This window comes from Triticum aestivum, chromosome 7D (genome assembly GCF_018294505.1).
Source record: "Triticum aestivum cultivar Chinese Spring chromosome 7D, IWGSC CS RefSeq v2.1, whole genome shotgun sequence".
Lineage (NCBI taxonomy): Eukaryota > Viridiplantae > Streptophyta > Magnoliopsida > Poales > Poaceae > Triticum > Triticum aestivum.
Window position 1 is genome coordinate 54,239,645 of NC_057814.1, and position 8,033 is coordinate 54,247,677.

The following is an 8,033-nucleotide window of genomic DNA, read 5'->3' on the forward strand; positions in this document are numbered from 1 at the left end:
TAGATCCTTGCTTGCGAGTACTTTGGATGAGTACTCACGGTTGCTTTTCTCCCTCTTTTCCCCTTTCTATACCTGGTTGTCGCAACCAGATGCTGGAGTCCAAGAGCTAGAGATCCCGAGGATGATTCTATGTGGAGTTCAGCTTCGAGGAGTAGTTAGGAGGTCCCAGGCAGGAGGCCTTGCCTTTTCGATTGTTGCTACTTTTGTGCTAGCCTTCTTAAGGCAATCTTGTTTAACTTATGTCTGTACTCAGATAGTGTTGCTTCCGCTGACTCGTCTATGATCGAGCACTTGTATTCGAGCCCTCGAGGCCCCTGGCTTGTATTATGATGCTTGTATGACTTATTTATGTTGTAGAGTTGTGTTGTGATATCTTCCCGTGTGTCCTTGATCTTGATCGTACACATTTGCGTGCATGATTAGTGTACGATTGAATCGGGGGCGTCACAATGTGGGAGAGCCCACTGCTAGCATGTCATCCCTGACTTGGAATTCTATGCACTTATGATTGGAACTGTTAGCAAGCATTCGCAACTACAAACGTTCATTAAGGTAAAACCCAACCATAGAATTAAGATATGTTGGTCCCCCTTCAATCCCGTATGCATCAATTTCTATGCTAGGTTGAAGCTTCTGTCACTCTTGCCCTCCAATACATAGTCCTATCAACATACAACTAACCCTATGGTGTGATCCCCGCGCGTGCTCATATGATGGGCACCAAAGGACAGGAACATAACCACAAGCAAATTAAACCAATCATAGCAATTCATCAATTACCGATAGGACAACGAAAATCTACTCAGACATCATAGGATGGCAACACATCATTGGATAATAATAATGTGAAGCATAAAGCACCATGTTCAAGTAGATGTTACAGTGGGTTGCGGGAGAGTGGACCGTTGTAGATAGATGGGGGAAGGTGATGGAGATGTTGGTGAAGATGGCAGAGGTGTTGGTGTAGATTGCGGTGATGGTGATGGCCCCGGCGGCGTTCCGGCGCCACCGGGAGAGAGGGGGAGAGAGCCCCCCTTCTTCTTCTTCTTCCTTGACCTTCTCCCTAGATGGGAGAAGGGTTTCCCCTCTAGTCCTTGGTCTCCATGGCATGGGAGGGGCGAGAGCCCCTCCGAGATTGGATATTTCTCTCTGTCTCTCTCTGTTTCTGCGTTCACAGATCTGGCCTTTCACCGTTTCTTTTATAACCGGAGATCCGTAACTCGGATTGGGCTGAATTTTGGACACAATCTCTATCCGGATATTAGCTTTCTTGTGGCGAAACAAGGGCTCCAACCGCCTTACAGGGTGTCCACGAGGGTCAGGGGCGCGCCCCCTGCCTCGTGGCCCCCTCGGGCATCGTCTCGCGTTGATTCTTCTTCCCCAAAATCACATATATTCCAAAGATATCTCCGACAGTTTTTCCCGTTTGGACTCCGTTTGATATGGATTTTCTACGAAACAAAAAACATGCAACAAACAGGAACTGGCACTAGGCACTGGATCAATATGTTAGTCCCAAAAATAGTAACAAAAGTTGCCAAAAGTATATGAAAGTTGTAGAATACTGACATGGAACAATCAAACATTATAGATCCGACAGAGACATATCATGCCCCCCTCCACCATAATCCACCTCGGTCATATCGTTGCAGTGCTTAGGCGAAGCCCTGCGCCGGTAGCTTCATCATCACCGTCATCACGCCATCGTGATGACGAAGCTCTCCCTCGACACTCTGCTGGATCGTGAGTTTGTGGGACGTCACCGAGCCGAACGTGTGCAGATCGCGGAGGCGTCGTACTTTCGGTGCTGGGATCGGTCAATCGTGAAGATGTACGACTACATCAACTGTGTTCTCGTAACGCTTCTGCTGACGGTCTACGAGGGTACGTGGACTACACTCTCCCCTCTTGTTGCTATGCATGACTATGATCTTGCGTGTGCGTAGCAAATTTTTTGAAATTACTACGTTCCCCAACATAGAAGCCCCTGGAGAATACTCGGGTTAAACTTGACGAGCCTAGCATATGCATATATGGCCTTGGAACACTGAGACCGAAAGGTCGAGCGTGAATCATATAGTAGATATGATCAACATAGTGATGTTCACCATTGAAAACTACTCCATCTCACGTGATGATCGGACATGGTTTAGTTGATATGGATCACGTGATCACTTAGATGATTAGAGGGATGTCTATCTAAGTGGGAGTTCTTAAGTAATATGATTAATTGAACTTTAAATTTATCATGAACTTAGTCCTGGTAGTATTAGCATATCTATGTTGTAGATCAATAGCTCATGTTTAGCTCCCCTGTTTTATTTTTTGATATGTTCCTAGAGAAAACTGAGTTGAAAGATGTTAGTAGCAATGATGCGGATTGGATCCGTGATCTGAGGATTATCCTCATTGCTGCACAGAAGAATTATGTCCTTGATGCACCGCTAGGTGACAGACCGATTGCAGGAGCTGATGCAGACATTATGAACGTTTGGCAAGCTCAATATGATGGCTACTTGATAGTTTAGTGCACCATGCTTTACGGCTTAGAATCGGGGCTTCAAAGACGTTTTGAACGCCACGGAGCATATGAGATGTTCCAAGAGATGGAATTAGTATTTCAGACTCATGCCCATGTCGAAAGGTATGAGACCTTTGACAAGCACTTTGCCTACAAGATGGAGGAGAATAGCTTAGCTAGTGAGCATGTGCTTAGAATGTCTGAGTACTACAATCACTTGAATCAAGTGGGAGTTAATCTTCTAGATAAGATAGTGATTGACAGAGTTCTCTAGTCACTATCACCAAGTTACTAGAACTTCGTGATGAACTATAATATGCAAGGGATAACGGAAACGATTCCCAAGCTCTTCGTGATGCTGAAATTGATGAAGGTAGAAATCAAGAAAAGCATCAAGTGTTGATGGTTGACAAGACCACTAGTTTCAAGAAAAGGGCAAAGGGAAGAAGGGGAACTTCAAGAAGAACGTCAAGCAAGTTGCTGCGCAAGTGAAGAAGCCCAAGTCTGGACCTAAGCCTGAGACTAAGTGCTTCTACTGCAAAGGGACTGGTCACTGGAAGCAGAACCGCCCCAAGTACTTGGCGGATAAGAAGGATGGCAAAGTAAACAAAGGTATGTTTGATATACATGTTATTGATGTGTACTTTACTAGTGTTTATAGCAACCCCTCAGTATTTGATACTAGTTCAGTTGCTAAGATTAGTAACTCGAAACGGGAGTTGCAGAATGAACAGAGACTAGTTAAGGGTGAAGTGACGATAAGTGTTGGAAATGGTTCCAAGATTGATATGATCATCATCGCACACTCCCTATACTTTCGGGATTAGTGTTGAACCTAAATAAATGTTATTTGGTGTTTGTGTTAAGCATGAATATGACTTGATCATGTTTATTGCAATACGGTTATTCATTTAAAGACAGAGAATAATTGTTGTTCTGTTTACATGAATAAAACCTTCAGTGGTCATACAACCAAGGTGAATGGTTAATTGAATCTCGATCGTAGTGGTACACATATTCATAATATTGAAGCCAAAAGATGCAAAGTTAATAATGATAGTGCAACTTATTTGTGGCACTGCCGTTTAGGTCATATTGGTGTAAAGCGCATGAAGAAAATCCATGCTGATGGGCTTTTGGAATCACTTGATTATTAGTTAGTTGATGCTTGCGAACCATGCCTCATGGGCAAGATTACTAAGACTCCGTTCTCTGGAACAATGGAGCGAGCAACAGACTTGTTGGAAATAATACATATTGATGTATGCAGTCCAATGAGTGTTGTGGCTCGCGGCGGGTATCGTTATTTTCTGACCTTCACAGATGATTTGAGCAGATATGGGTATATCAACTTGATGAAACATAAGTCTGAAACATTTGAAAAGTTCAAAGAATTTCAGAGTGAAGTGGAAAATCATCGTAACAAGAAAATAAAGTTTCTACGATCTGATCGTGGAGGAGAATATTTGAGTTACGAGTTTTTGTCTTCATTTAAAACAATGCGGAATAGTTTCGCAACTCACGCCACCCGGAACACCACAGCGTAATGGTGTGTCTAAACGTCATAACCGTACTTTATTGGATATGGTGCAATCTATGATGTCTCTTACCGATTTACCACTATCGTTTTGGGGGTTATGCAATAGAGACAGCTACATTCACGTTAAATAGGGCACCATCTAAATCCATTGAGATGACACCTTATGAACTATGGTTTGGCAAGAAACCAAAGTTGTCGTTTCTTAAAGTTTGGGGTTGCGATGCTTATGTGAAAAAGTTTCATCTTGATAAGCTCAAACCCAAATCGGAGAAATGTGTCTTCATAGGATACCCAAAGGAGACAGTTGGGTACACCTTCTATCACAGATCCGAAGGCAAAACATTTGTTGCTAAGAATGGATCTTTCTAGAGAAGGAGTTTCTCTCGAAAGAAGTGAGTGGGAGGAAAGTAGAACTTGATGAGGTAACTGTACCTGCTCCCTTATTGGAAACTAGCTCATCACAGAAATATGTTCCTATGACTCCTACACCAATTAGTGAGGAAGCTTATGATGATCATGTAACTTCAGATCAAGTTACTACCGAACCTCGTAGGTCAACCAGAGTGAGATCTACACCAGAGTGGTACGGTAATCCTGTTATGGAGGTCATGTTACTTGACCATGACGAACCTACAAACTATGAGGAAGCGATGATGAGCCCAGATTCCGTGAAATGGCTTGAGGCCATGAAATCTGAGATGGGATCCATGTATGAGAACAAAGTGTGGACTTTGGTTGACTTTCCCGATGATCAGCAAGCCATATAAAATAAATGGATCTTCAAGAGGAAGACGGACGCTGATAGTAGTGTTACTATCTACAAAGCTAGACTTGTCGAAAAAGGTTTTCGACAAAGTTCAAGGTGTTGACTGTGATGAGATTTTATCACTCGTAGTGATGCTTAAGTATGTCTGAATCATGTTAGCAAATTGCCACATTTTATGAAATCTGGCAAATAGATGTCAAAACTACATTTCTTAATGAATTTCTCAAAGAAGAGTTGTATATGATGCAACCAGAAGGTCTTGTCGATCCTAAAGGTGCTAGCAAAATATGCAAGCTCCAGCGATCCATCTATGGACTGGTGCAAGCATCTCGGAGTTGGAATATACGCTTTGATGAGTTGATCAAAGCATATAGTTTTATACAGACTTGCGGTGAAGCCTGTATTTACAAGAAAGTGAGTGGGAGCACTACAACATTACTGATAACTATATGTGATCGAATGACATATTGTTGATCGGAAATAATGTAGAATTTTCTGGAAAGCATAAAGGAGTATTTGAAAGGAGTTTTTCAAAGAAAGACCTCGGTGAAGCTGCTTACATATTGAGCATCAAGATCCATAGAGATAGATCAAGACGCTTGATACTTTTTTTTCAATGAGTACATACCTTGACAAGATTTTGAAGTAGTTCAAAATGGAACAGTCAAAGAAAGAGTTCTTGCATGTGTTACAAGGTGTGAAATTGAGTAAGACTCAAAGCCCGACCACGGCAGAACATAGAAAGAGAATGAAAGTCATTCCCTATGCCTCAGCCATAGGTTCTATAAAGTATGCCATGTTGTGTATCAGATCTATTGTATACCCTACACTGAGTTTGGCAACGGATTACAATAGTGATCTAGGAGTAGATCACTAGACAGCGGTCAAAATTATCCTTAGTGGAATAAGGATATGATTCTCGATTATGGAGGTGACAAAAGGTTCGTCGTAAAGGGTTACGTCGATGCAAATTTTGACACTGATCCAGATGACTCTAAGTCTCAATCTGGATACATATTGAAAGTGGGAGCAATTAGCTAGAGTAGCTCCGTGCAGAGCATTGTTGACATAGAAATTTGCAAAATACATACGGATCTGAATATGGCAGACCCGTTGACTAAACTTCTCTCACAAGCAAAACATGATCACACCTTAGTACTCTTTGGGTGTTAATCACATGGCGATGTGAACTAAGATTACTGACACTAGTAAACCCTTTGAGTGTTGGTCACGTGGCGATGTGAACTATGGGTGTTAATCACATGGTGATGTGAACTATTGGTGTTAAATCACATGGCCATGTGAACTAGATTATTGACTCTAGTGCAAGTGGGAGACTGAAGGAAATATGCCCTAGAGGCAATAATAAAGTTATTATTTATTTCCTTATATCATGATAAATGTTTATTATTCATGCTAGAATTGTATTAACCGGAAACTTAGTACATGTGTGAATACATAGACAAACAGAGTGTCACTAGTATGCCTCTACTTGACTAGCTCATTGAATCAAAGATGGTTAAGTTTCCTAGCCATAGACATGAGTTGTCATTTGATTAACGGGATCACATCATTAGAGAATGATGTGATTGACTTGACCCATTCCGTTAGCTTAGCACTTGATCGTTTAGTATGTTGCTATTGCTTTCTTCATGACTTATACATGTTCTTATGACTATGAGATTATGCAACTCCCGATTACCGGAGGAACACTTTGTGTGCTACCAAACGCCACAACGTAACTGGGTGATTATAAAGGTGCTCTACAGGTGTCTCCAATGGTGTTTGTTGAGTTGGCATAGATCGAGATTAGGATTTGTCACTCCGATTGTCGGAGAGGTATCTCTGGGCCCTCTCGGTAATGCACATCACTATAAGCCTTGCAAGCAATGTGACTAATGAGTTAGTTGTGGGATGATGCATTACGGAACGAGTAAAGAGACTTGCCAGTAATGAGATTGAACTAGGTATTGAGATACCGACGATCGAATCTCGGGCAAGTAACATACCGATGACAAAGGGAACAACATATATTGTTATGCGGTTTGACCGATAAAGATCTTCGTAGAATATGTGGGAACCAATATGAGCATCCAGGTTCCACTATTGGTTATTGACCGGAGACGTGTCTTGGTCATGTCTACATAGTTCTCGAACCCGTAGGGTCCGCATGCTTAACGTTCGGTGACGATCGATATTATGAGTATATGTGTTTTGATGTACCGAAGGTAGTTCGGAGTCCCGGATATGATCACGGACATGACGAGGAGTCTCGAAATGGTCGAGACGTAAAGATTGATATATTGGAAGCCTATGTTTGGACATCGGAATGGTTCCGGATGAGTTCGGGTATTTACCGGAGTACCGGGAGGTTGCCGGAACCCCCCGGGGAGTATATGGGCCTTATTGGGCTTTAGGGGAGAGAGAGAGGGGCTGCTTAGGGCAGGGCCCCCCCCCCCCCCCCCGAAGGCCAAGTACGAATTGGACTAGGGGGGAGGGGCGCTGCCCCCTCCTTCCTTCTCTTCTCTCTTCCCCTTCCTTCTCTCCTACTCCTACTACTTAGAAGGGGGGAATCCTACTCCTGGTGGGAGTAGGACTCCCCAGGGCGCGCCATAGTAGAGGGCCGGCCCTCCCCCTCCTCCACTCCTTTACATACGGGGGAGGGGAGCACCCCATAGACACACAAGTTGATCATTGATCGCTTAGCCGTGTGCGGTGCCCCCCTCTACCATAATCCACCTCGGTCATATCGTTGCAGTGCTTAGGCGAAGCCCTGCGCTGGTAGCTTCATCATCACTGTCATCACGCCGTCGTGCTGACGAAGCTCTCCCTCGACACTCTGCTGGATCGTGAGTTTGTGGGACGTCACCGAGCCGAATGTGTGCAGATCGCGGAGGCGCCATACTTTCGGTGCTGGGATCGGTCGATCGTGAAGACGTACGACTACATCAACCGCGTTGTCATAACGCTTCCGCTTACGGTCTACGAGGGTATGTAGACTACACTCTCCCCTCTCGTTGCTATGCATCACCATGATCTTGCGTGTGCGTAGGAAATTTTTTGAAATTACTACGTTCCCCAACATAGAAGCCCCTGCTAGAAGAGCCAAACCGACCTCAACAATGTGCCTATGCTTGCATTCGGCCGACCCGTTTTGTTGGTGAGCGTGTGGGCATGATACGTGGTGAGATATGCCTATGTTTTGG